General features: G+C 42.4%; 1 protein-coding gene across 2 annotated transcripts in view; it reads right to left on the bottom strand.

Annotated features, from left to right (window-relative positions):
* The window catches only part of PACSIN2 (protein kinase C and casein kinase substrate in neurons 2), a 52,432-nt gene extending 46,418 nt beyond the window's left edge, over window positions 1-6,014 (bottom strand). For both annotated transcript variants that reach the window (XM_081330719.1, XM_081330720.1), the window contains exon 1: window positions 5,681-6,014. The gene's annotated coding sequence lies outside the window, so the exon portion shown is untranslated. The remainder of the gene's footprint in view (window positions 1-5,680) is intronic.
* Window positions 6,015-12,657: the final 6,643 nt, after the last annotated feature.

Genomic DNA, 12,657 nt, shown 5'->3' with positions numbered 1-12,657 from the left:
GGACAGTCCCGGTTCCAACTCTTCCTACTCTGAACCGGGCTCCGATGGGGCCATGACAACTGCAGTCTTTTTAGGGATGTTGTTACCAAAAGCTCTGTACGTCATTTCTAAAGATTCTAACGTTAAGGATGTACGGAATTCGGTTAGAAAGTAAAATCCTCCATGACATCTTCCAGTCAGACCACACACTAACCTTGTCCAAGTCTGACACTTTGGATAGGAACTGATAGGAAGTCAGCAGAGATCAGTAGCTCCATAAGAACCATCGGAAATTACACACACACACACACACACACACACACACACACACACACACACACACACACACACACACAGACACACTAAAATGCCCCAAACATGGACCCATCACCCAAGGTCAACACAAAGGCACACAAAGGTGATAAAGCTGGACAAGCGTGACTGCCATTCAGGTAAACATTTCTTTCAGAATATTAGAGATTACAATTAATAAATGAAAGATCCCTTCCTCTGACAGCCATCTCCACCCTCAATTTTAATTAAACAGGAAGCCAGTTCATACGGTAAAACGCACAAGCTCAGCAAGGTGCTTGACCACTGAACACCTGTTTCTGGCCATCCAGTAAATTACAGTTTCCAGTAATTCCTAATTGGCAAGCTTGGAGGAAAGAAGAAAAGATATAAAGGTAAACACTTGAGAAATGTTAACTCCAGTAGCCTAGCTTTCGATCCCTAGACTGCACATTACGCTGTTGAAATCTACTCCAAATAATCTATGGATGCTAGGTCTAGATTTGAACTCAGAATTTTTTTCTAATACTAACCTATGTTTCCAGTTCCTTATAAATGCACTGTTTGAAATCCTACCATTTTGTGCAAGGCCTTTAGAAAGAAAATGTTATGTGCAATAATAATAGATAACATGTCTGGCCTTTCTTCTGAGCACAGTTGCCCAATACATTCATGACTGAGATTTCCTGTAAAACAATTCAGTGTTCCAATTACACAATAGGATAAGAAATTCAGTGCAAATATGGTGTGTATACACACACACACACACACACACACACACACACATTTCCAGTGCAAAATGAAAATGTAAAGGTAGCATCACTAAATTTAGACTATGCAATGTCATTCATTATAGCTCTCCATATCTGTCCCTGCAAATACTGTATATACCAATAAAAACTGCCACCTCTCTCATCAAATCGATCACGTCTTTTTATATCTTCAACCATCTTTAAGCATACTGATTAATATATATGTAATTTACTGACTGATGCTCTTCATTTAATCAATCTACCAACCTCCTTTCTCCCCAAAATGAAAATTATCCAACGCCTGTGAAATTTTGCTAGTGTCACCTTGTTCATGAAATGCCTTTCCCAGAGATTGTTTAGACTGGATGTTTTTTTTTCCTTTTTTTGGAAATTTTAAGACTGGATCAAGAGCTTATAATAATCAACATTGTTCTTAGACATTACTATTGTCCTTTTAACTTTTACTGTACATTCATTCATAGGTCATACAGTTTCCCTTTTTGGGCTAAACAATATTGTGAAAAGCACAGAAAAGGAGCAAAAATAACAAGCTAAAGAAAGTAAAGACATGAGATAAGAAATAGTAAAGGAAATACCACTAAATCTAAACCTTCCTTACAAAGTTTGCATGCAAAAAACAAACATAAGCAAAAAATCAATAATACAATAAATACAATTTAAAAACTGCAAGAAAATCTTGATACAATTAATAATTAATACCATAAGGGAGGAACCAGATTACTTCTAAGAGCTATAGTTAGTAATACATTTTTTGTGACTTTCTTAGATGTTTCTGAAGTGGTCATCTAAAAAGAAGGGTAATGGTCTCCTGGTCACAATGGCCATTAAAGATGCTAACAATTACACCTCTTCATATATTGTAAACTGTTTCCCCCAAGTTGCTTCATATATCAACTTTTTTCTGTTAAAACTCATCAATTCCATCTAATTGCTATTTTTTTTATTTCTCAACCTATTCACTCATTTAATCCCCATTCATTCTCTTTATTCCTTTGACAGTTAATTGTGATTTGACAATGAAGATATCAAAGTGATGATTAGCTTCTGCCTTTTAGGCTGAACCATCAACAATAAGCGAAAAGGCAACCAAGAAACATGCACAAGCCAACACTGGATAGAATAGCCATAAAGTTATGCAAATGCTATGGTCATGTCTATACCAGAATCATGCATGCTGAGGAATTCTCAGTAATTATTGTGGAAGTGAAAGTTGGACTTTGGCCAGCCAAGGAAACAAACCGAAGGATTATCGAACAAATCAAGCCAGAGTTTTCATGCAAGGCACAAATCACCAGGGTCAAATTATCCTACCTTGGACAAATCATGCAAAGCCCCAACTCTCTATAAAAGATCAAAGGGAAGAAGGGGATAACCAGCAGCAAGGCAGATGGATTCAGTTACAATGGCAATGAGTGTATCATGGGGAGGCCTGAAAGAACAGGTTAGGGATGCATCAACATGGAGAAGATCTATCTCTGCAGTTGCCAGGAGTCGAAAATGACTTAATGGCATATACAAAATCAATCAATATGAGGAAAAAAAAATCCACGGTTTTGTGTGTTGCCTGCATCTTGCGGATGGGGCTTTGCTTGTTTGTGTGGCCCAGTAGGTGGCATGCCGCGAACCGGTACTGATCCACTGACCGGAGTTTGGGGACCCCTGCATTAGATTGCTTTACTTTATTAACTAGTTACCAGCTGATTTCTGGGACCAATTCAAGGTGCTACAGGTCATCTTATATATATAGCCGTTCAGGACCCAGGCCTGGATATTTAGGGATTGCTTATCTCCAATTGTTTCTGTGCACCTTAGAAGATCAAACAGGATTGGTGTGCTCTGTGTTCTATAAAGAAAATAGTGCCATTTTTATGAGAGCTCAGGGACGTGCCTTATCTATTGCTATACCTGTTCTCCGGTATTCCCCCTGGCCTGTTGCTCTCTGACCCTGCTGACCTTCAAGAAAACTGTAGAAGCCTGCTTATTCCAAGAGGCCCAGGGCTATGATGATTTGTAATATGACATTATTTTTCATTTCTGTATTCCTTGCTGTGATGCTATTATATTACAGTGCTTATTCCTGTACGGGTTTTTTTTTTTACCTTGCTCCTGATTTTATGCAAAAGTCAAAATTTATTTCTCTAGCTGAGGGGATTCCATAGCAGAGCCTCACACATTGAAAAAGAGCAATATATTGGATATTCTGACCAAAAGTAATTTAGGAAAAAGCAAGTACAGCGAACTGTAGTCAAAACAGCACAGAAGCCCTTGCAAGGTTCTATGCATGAGAGATAGTAATTTGGCAACAGCACTCATACTTCCAAACACTGCGAGGAAGCATAAGAGTCACATGTTACATTTAACTATAATGGAATTTAATCAATTTTGTTTTAGCAGAATGTGAGAAGAGAGTCAACTGTGATGTTTTTAAGAAACAGTAGTTAAACAAACAATGCCTTAAATCAGATCGTTGTGTGCAATTTCACCTTCCGAAATGTCTGCTGCTAGAAGCATCATCTCATTATTTGGGGGTGGGAGGAGTGGGGAGAGACAGTGAATTTAAGAGAACCTTTCTATTTCCAATTTGATCCATTTGCTGTTCAGCAGGATCTTCAGCTAATCAGGATGAAGCCTCAGTTTATTCATACATATTTAGTCCTTCACTGAGTTCCTTTAACACTTCATAATATACGTCTAGATATAAAAAGCATGAAAGACAACAGAACTTTTAGGATTTCAAATAGCTATTGAATATGAGTTTGAAAAAAACCTTCAATATCACTACCTATAGGTAACAGTGCAAGAAGCTGTCTCCACATTAGTCAAATCTCCCAGATGGATCCCATGGTTGATGGCACGAAATATAGAGGGTTCAATAGGAACTCACTCCCTTTACCTTTCTTAGTAACCCTAACAAGAATTTGAAGACAGATAGTTCCTGTGTTAATATAAAATGAACAATTATGGTCAGCAAAATCAAGATAGCTTACTGTTCTGTTTCTTCATAGGTCTGTGGTTTTTTTTAACTTTTACCCTACATGCCATACCTTGAATAATATTATACTTTTTTTCTTTTCCATCATTTGGCTCTCATCAAAACAAGCATGTTTTTCCATCAAATATCTAAACATTACTTGGTAACCTGGACCTGTAGGATTTATTTTGGATCTAGGTGGTGTTTCTTCTAAGACTGCCAATGTGCCTCATCCCAGATATACAATTACTACAGTATTTATCTCCACATCTATAACTTTGACTGGCAAACTTTTTTTCTGTTCAATCATGCCCAGTTCTCAGACTGCCTGGGCAAGTTTCTGCATTTTTCTTGGCAAGGTTCTTCAGAAGTGGTTTGCCATTGCCTCCTTCCTGGGGTTGAGACAAAGTGACTGGCTCAAGAACACCCAGGTGGCTTTGTGCCTAAGCCAAGACTAGAACTTGTAGTCTCCTGTTCTAGCATAATGCTTTCATAATGAAAAGCCAAATCCAACACAAAGCAAGGTTTACAAGGAATAGGTGAGAGATATGTCAACTAAAGAACTTGTCATTAACTGACTGCCAATCCACGTTGACAGCTTCAGTTTTAGCACATTACTCTAATGTTCAAGCTAGTGGATTACATTCTAACCTACAAGCTGTATGCATGCAGCCTCTTTGCATGCAGCCTCTGGTTTGTTTAAATTTGGTCTGTCATGCGAACCCAGATTTTATAATTCAATGAACCATGGTTAAGGTAACCAGAGATGTGAGTAAAGAATGAGCAGTGAATAGTGCTTAAATTACAGGCCAACCACCTCACAACAGGGTAGGGCATTTGTCCAATGTATTCCAAGTAAGAAGGAAAATGTTACGAAATTGATGATTAATAATTTGTAATCCTTTCTAATCAAGCCAGACTACTGCTATTGTTTATTATTATGCTCTCATTAGTTTTTTACTAATAACCATTTTTAAAAGGAGACTTGACCAAAGTTAACATGCAGGATAGCATTTGTCTCTTAAGATGCCAGAAGACTCCTGTGTTTATAACTTTATCATTTTCATCCTTCATTACTACCCATCGCCTGAAAACCGAAGGGCTCGCCCTTCAATTTTAAGAAACTCTGTGAGAAATGAGTTTTGACTCAAAGCCACCCAGGCAATTTACATGGCTTGAAGGTGCAGTCCTCCACACATACATACATACATACATACATACATACATACATACATACATACATACATATATACACATACACACACACACACACACACAGGGGCGGGCCAGCCGCCACTCCCGCTCCTCCAGACGGGAAGGTGGGCTTCGAAATCCCACCCACGAGGTAAAAGTTGGATCCTGGATCCTCCCTCACCAGCCTTGGGCGAGGCTGACTGGCCGATGACCTTGAACCAATCGACGTCTTCTTCGACCTACCCAGAGTGACTGGGGCAGTCATTCGTTTACCGGAGAAAATGAGACCCAAAGGTGATCCCAGGAGGATCGAGGATGGGAAGAGTCCACTTCCATACCTTCCGGAGGACCAGCTGAGCAGTCTCCACCCCAGATCCCCCGGGACCCCCAGCCCACTAGCTGCCACCCATCTTCCCCCAAGGGCTGAATGGGAAAACTCTCTCGGCAGGGAAACCGATCTCTTCTCGCTCACCTCGCTGTCTCCCAGGGTCTCTTCCGCAGCCCCGGCTCCAAGCGGCGAAGAGCAGGTCCGCCTCAGCCCCTCACCGGCGGCTCCCCCGGGCCAGCTCGAACGGCCAGGCAACTCCAACCTGAGCCCGTCGCCCGCTCCCTTCGGACGCAGAGGACTCCCTTCGCGGCCTCCGCCGTTCTCTTCCGGGCTCTCATTGGCCGCCTCAGAAGCGCCCCCTCCCGATTGGATAGCCGCAAAACCTGCAGGATATCCGCATCCGCCTCGTTTAGCTGCTTCCTCGGCTTCTATTTTTTATATATATATTTTTTTTAAACGAAGGGACCCATCCCGTTGCTTTCCCTCGCCGCTCGCCAATCGGCTTCAACTTCCTCTTTTTTACGGGGGGGGGGAGAGAGAGAGAGAGAGAGAGAGAGAGAAGAGGACGCATGCGTGCAGCGAAACCGGGTGGGTCAGCTTTCCAGGCTGGCGCGTCGCCTTCAGCTTGTTGGGATGGGTCCTTCAGATGGGGGATCCTGGTGAGCTCTGAACTTGGCTTGGACTTGTTTTGTGACCCGGCTAGGTAACGAAACCAAAGGCAACGGGTAACGACACGCCTGCAAGCAAACTTCCAAACTAGACATCGCCAAGGGCTCCAGAGCGATTTGCTTCTATTGGATCCCTTTTCCAAGCTTGTAACGATCCCGCCTCCCATTTCCTGTTTCAGCCTAACCCAAGGCCATGCACAGGTTGTAGTCACAACAGTGACAGCTCATATTTGTGTAAATTTTTTGGGGGGGGGGGATTGCTAACAAAGAGTTAAAGGGAGACTAATAAATTTGAAATGGCCATATTAGTCTCCCTTTAACTCTTTGTTAGCAATCAAAAAAATTTTTTTACACGCACACACACATATAGGATCTTTCTCTCTATATCTATCTATCTATCTATCTATATATATATATATATATATGTGTGTGTGTGTGTGTGTGTGTAAAAATTTTTTTGGATTGCTAACAGCACACACACACACACACACACACACATATATATATATTGAATATCTCTCTCTCTCTCTCATATATATATATATATATATATATGTGTGTGTGTGTGTGTGTGTGTGTGTGTGTAAAAATTTATATATATGTGTGTGTGTGTGTTAAGTGTAGAATATCTTGCTAGGCCCCAAACGCGGGACAAATCTTGTATGTATGTATATGTATATGTGTATATGTATATGTACACACACACACATATATAAATCTACCCTTGCTTTCACTCAAATAAGAGTGGCGAAAAACAATCCCTCCTCTTCATTCGGGATGAAGCTCAGCCGTTGGGAGCACCAGACTTGACCAGGGCTTGGCAGCTAAGCATGGGCCACTCCTGATTTCGATGAGAGGCTCAATCAAGCCCTTCCAGAAAGCTACAGAAAAGCTTTCATTTCAGGACAAAATGAAACATTCTACTCAGGCTTACATTTCAGGAGGCATCCCTACCCAGAAAGCAAGCCAAAGAAGTTGGCATGGTACAGATAATACCTAACCAATTGCACACTTTCTGAGATATTATTAACGAACACAGTCACACAAGATTTGGTTACCTCCTGAGTGGATTACTGGAATACAGTTTATATGGGAACCCTTAAAGGACATCCAGAACCTGCAGTTAGTCCAGAAGCATCTTAAGCTTTTATCCAGTTGCGAGTCTCTTAAGTCTGTCAGCATCCTATGTAGGAAATTATGTAGATAGGTTATTACAATATGTGTCATCATTTTCCTTGCTGTTCTCAAAATACATTGCTTCTGAGTTTCCCAAAGGGATGTGAAGCTTGGCTGAACTATACTGTGGTGCTCTCTTATGTACTGAGAGGGCAGTAGTGACAGGGAATACTGTATTACAAGATTGTTTCTCCTTGAAATGGCAATCTCTTTGGTTGCCATTGTTATAGTGGCAGAACTCTGATTTTAGGAAAATTTGAATATATAAATTATTTGATATATGCTATATGTACGATACGTATATAATAGTACCACCACCAGATGAATTCACAATTGGTTGACCAACCGCACCCAGTGTGTAGTCCTCAGTGAAACTACATCCACAGGGAAGGAAGTATGAAGTGGGGTACCTTAAGGTTCTGTCTTACGCCTAGTGCTCTTCAACATTTTCATAAATGTTCTAAACGAAGGAATAGGAGGGGAACTCATAAAATTTGCAGATGACACCAAGCTGGGGGGAAATGCTAACACACTGGAAGATAGATTCAAGATTCAGAAGGTTGTTGACAGACTTGAGCATTGGACCCTATCCAACAAGATGCAATTAAGTAGTGAAAAAAGTTAAAATCCTTCACTTAGGCTGGAAAAATGAAATGTAAAGGTACAGAATATGTGGTACTTGGCTCAACAGTAGTAACTATGAGAGAGATCTAGGTGTCCTGGTGGACTACCACTTGAATATGAGCCAGCGGTGTGTTGCAGCTAAAAAGCCAATGCAGTCCTAGGCTCTATTAACAGAGGGATAACATCAAGATCACGAGATGTGATAATTCCTATTTATTTGTTTATTTATTTAGCTGCCCATTTCATCATGGGGCTACTCTGGGCTGCTTACAATAGTAGAATGTAAAATTATAAAAAAATGTAAATGTAACAATAGTACAATAAAAATAATGAACATAGCGCAATATGAATTAAAAGATGGATGGGGAGAGAGCAAGATGCGCAGGGGGGAAGTGGGTCTGCCATTAGTCTAATAGTTTTTACATCACACTGGTGAGGCCACATTTCAAATATTGCATCTAGTTCTGGTTACCGCAATGCAAAAAACATGTTGAGACCCTGGAAAGTATGCAGAGAAGAGCTACAAAGATGATAAAAGATTTGAAGGCTAAATTGTATAAAAAAGTTTGAGGGAGCTAGGAATGTCTAGCCTATCGAAGAAAAAGATGATGGGGCATGATAACTGTCTTCCAGTGCTTGAGGGTTGTCACAGAAAAGAGGGGATTGGCTTATTCTCCAGAGCACCAGAGGGCAGGACAAGAAGAAATGGGTGGAAGCTTGTTAAAGAGAGATACAACTTAGAACTAAGGAGAAATTTCCTGATAATAAGAACAGTCAGTGTAGCTTGCCAACTGGAATTCTGGGTGCTCCTTCGCTGGAGGTTTTCAAAAATAGACTGGACATTTGTCTGGGATGGTGTAAGGACTCTTGTCTTGAGGGGGTTGAACTGGGAGACTTCCGAAGTCCTATGTTTCTATATGCCTACACAGGTGACTCTTAAGAGGATGGAATAATGAAAATACCTTGCCATCTAGCATGATTATCAATGGAAATTTGGTATCTTCCTTAATTAATAATAATAATAATAATAATAATAATAATAATAATAATAATAATAATAATAATAATAATAATAATAATAATAATAATTTTATTTATATACCGCCCTTCTCCCGAAGGACTCAGGGCGGTGAACAGGGCAGATATATAAAAAATACAAAAATACAAAAGTTAAAAGAAAATTAAACATATGCCCAGCTAAAAACAATAAATACAAATATTAAAAATGAGATAAAAACCCAACCCATCCCCCTTCAGGCCATCCCCCTTTAATTAATGGGTTTCAGTCTTCTTTGGCATCTATCTTGTTTTACAACCGCTATCGCTATAATCTACTTGACTAAATTAGCCCAACTAGGTTATATTGTGCACATCATTTTGTACCGGTGATGTTACCTGCTCAGGTAATGAAATGTCTGCAAGAAAACAATTAAGTTCGGAGAGCACCAAGGATTCAATTATGAACTGAAGGACTATACCTCTTCTATCTCCCTTGGCGCTGTTTTCGATAGGTTCGGCTGTGTTGTTTTTTTCCCTTTTCAATAAAAACAGATAGGAAAGAATGAAGCTGTTCTGCTTCCTCCCTATGGCCGGTCACCTTTTTGCCATCTGTTTCCATCAGTGGACTGATCATTTCCTTGACTTATTGAAAACTTTTATTAGTCTTGGCATTACAAGTGGTCTTCTTCTTACAACCACAACTGAGCCCCAAATGGCTAAATGAGAGATAAGTGAATTTTGTCTCATTTTACGAACTTTCTTGCTACAGTTGTTAAGCGAATCACTACAGTCGTTAAGTTAGTAACGCAGTCATTAAGTGTTCCTTAATGCCTTCCCCATTGACTTTGCCTGTCAGAAGGTTTATTTATTTATTTATTTATTTATTTGTTTTTATAAACCGCCCTTCTCCCTAGGGACTCAGGGCGGTGTACAGAGTAAGATAGGCAACATAATGAAACAGTATTGAAAAACAATAATCAAAACAAAACAAACTGGGACCCCAATTAGAGCTATCAGAGCTATCAGGCCAGGCCGGACTGCTGGAATAGGTAAGTCTTTAAGTCGCGCCGGAAGGTGCGGAGGTCGGGGGCCATCCGGATTTCAGTTGGTAAGCAGTTCCAGAGGGCTGGCGCACCCACTGAGAATGCCCTCCCCCTGGGGGCCACCAGCCGACATTCCTTGAGCGGTGGCACCCTGAGGAGGCCCTCTCTGTGGGAGCGCACAGGGCGGTGGGGTGTTGACATTGGCAGAAGGTGCTCCCGTAGGTAGTCCGGACCCATGCCATGTAGGGCTTTGTATGTCATTGTTAGCACCTTGAACTTCACTCGGAAGGCAACCGGAAGCCAGTGCAGCGCACGGAGGAGAGGTGTGATATGGGAGTATCGGGAGGCTCCCAAAAGTGTCCGTGCCGCTGCACTTTGCACCAGTTGAAGCTTCCGAGTGGATCTCAAGGGCAGCCCCATGTAGAGAGCGTTACAGTAGTCTAGGCGAGAGGTCACAAGGGCATGGGTGACTGTACGTAAGGCATCCAGGTCCAGATAAGGCCGTAGTTGGCGCACCAGTCGAACCCGGGAGAAGGCCCCCTTGGTCACAGCTCCTATGTGATCTTCCAGGGAGAGCTGTGAGTCTAGGAGGACACCCAGGTTGCGGGCCCTATCAACAGGGGGTAGTAACTCATCCCCGATGTTAAGGGATGGGATGCTCTGAGTATCCTGGCTTGCCGGTACGTACAGCCATTCAGTCTTGTCCGGGTTCAGTTGAAGCCTGTTCCTCCCCATCCATTCCCGGACCGCTTTCAGGCAGCGGGACATCACGTCGATGGCATCACTGATGTTGTTTGGAGTTGAGATGAAAAGCTGGGTGTCATCAGCATACTGATGGTACCCTACTACAAAGCTGCGAATGATCTCACCCAGCGGTTTCATGTAGATGTTGAACAGGAGAGGCGAGAGGACCGACCCCTGAGGGACTCCGCAAACGAGAGGCCTCGGGGTCGACCTCTGTCCCCCTGCCAGCACCGACTGCGAGCGACCTTGGAGAAAGGAGGAGAACCAACGCAGAACCGTGCCTCCCACTCCCAACCCCCTGAGGCGTCGCAGCAAGATACCATGGTCGATGGTATCGAAAGCCGCCGAAAGGTCTAATAAGACTAGGACAGAGGAATGGCCCCTGTCCCGGGCTCTCCAGAGATCATTCATCAGAGCGACCAATGCCGTCTCCGTGCTGTAGCCCGGCCTGAAGCCCGATTGGTATGGGTCTAGATAAACCGCTTCATCCAGGACCTGAGGAAGTTGGTGCGCCACCACGCTCTCACTAACCTTCGCAAGGAAGCGAAGATTGGAGACTGGACGAACGTTATTCAATGAGGATGGGTCCAAGGTGGGCTTCTTGAGGAGAGGTCTCACCACCGCCTCCTTCAAGGCAGTGGGGAAGTGACCCTCACTCAGAGAAGCAGAGATGACCGCCAGGAACCAGCCTCGTGTCCCCTCTCGAGCCGCATAAGCCAGCCAGGAAGGGCACGGGTCCAGTAAGCATGTGGAGGAGCTCAACCTCCTCATAATCCTGTCCACTTCCTTAGGAGTCACAGGATCAAATTCCTCCCAGATGACGTCGACAAGACTGTCCATGTCTTGTTCTTCCAACTCAGCCCAGTTGGAGTCCAGGCCGGTTCGAATCCGAGCAACCGGACACTGCAACCATCATTAATACGAGCCAGTTGCCAAGCGTCTGAATTTTGATCACGTGGGGATGTTGCAGTGGTTGTGTGAAAAACAGTCATCAGTCACTTTTTCAGTGCCATTGTAAGTTCGAATGGTCACTAAACGAATTGTGGTAAGTCAAGGATTATCTTTAGTTGCTAGTTTTAGCTCATTCTGTGAGCTTACTCTTCCTGATTCCCTCCTTGCAGATTCGGGCTATTTGTTGGTATTCTCTCTTAGTTATGTACCCTCCTTTCCATTTTTTATATTTGACTTTTTTTTAATTGCTCAATTTGCCAGAGAGCTTTTTCTGCATCCATGCTGGTCTAGTGTGGTGTCTTTTCTTTTTCTTTTTCTGAGGTATTGTTTTTGCTTAGGCCTTCATTATCTCATTTTTCAGTGTTTCCCAAGTATCTTGAACCATTTTTCCTTTTAGGATTTCCATCCATGGAATCCTTCCTAATCCCTCTATTAACTTGTGAAAATCAGCTCTCTTAAAGCCTAAAATACTAGTCTGACTAGTTACCTGTGGTTGCATTAAGGTGAATTCAAGTATAATATGGTCACTCTTCCCCAAAGTTCTTATAACTTTTTCTTCCTCAACCATATCATCCCTATTAGTAAGATTAAGTCCAGTATAGCGGTCCCTCTTGCTCCCTCATTTACTTTTTCTATGACAAAGCTGTCAGCTAGACATGTCAGGAACTTGCAGGACCCAGTCTGGGTCAGTTACCTCAACCAGAGGTTTATTCTTCTGAGCTTTTAGACTTGTGCTGGAGCCCATCCTCGGGGAACTTGAATTCAAGTCCAAAAGCTCAGATGACTAAACCTCTGGTCCTGGTGACTGACCCAGACTGGATCCTGCAACATTATCCCGGGATATGTATTTTCCTTCATTCACGTTAGGAATTTGTTTGATCTCGCATAACCTGCAGAGTTAATGTCAGAGTATTTG

Source organism: Vipera berus, assembly GCF_964194415.1.
Source record: "Vipera berus genome assembly, chromosome: 6".
Classification (NCBI taxonomy): domain Eukaryota; kingdom Metazoa; phylum Chordata; class Lepidosauria; order Squamata; family Viperidae; genus Vipera; species Vipera berus.
This window is presented reverse-complemented; position numbering and strand designations above follow the sequence as displayed.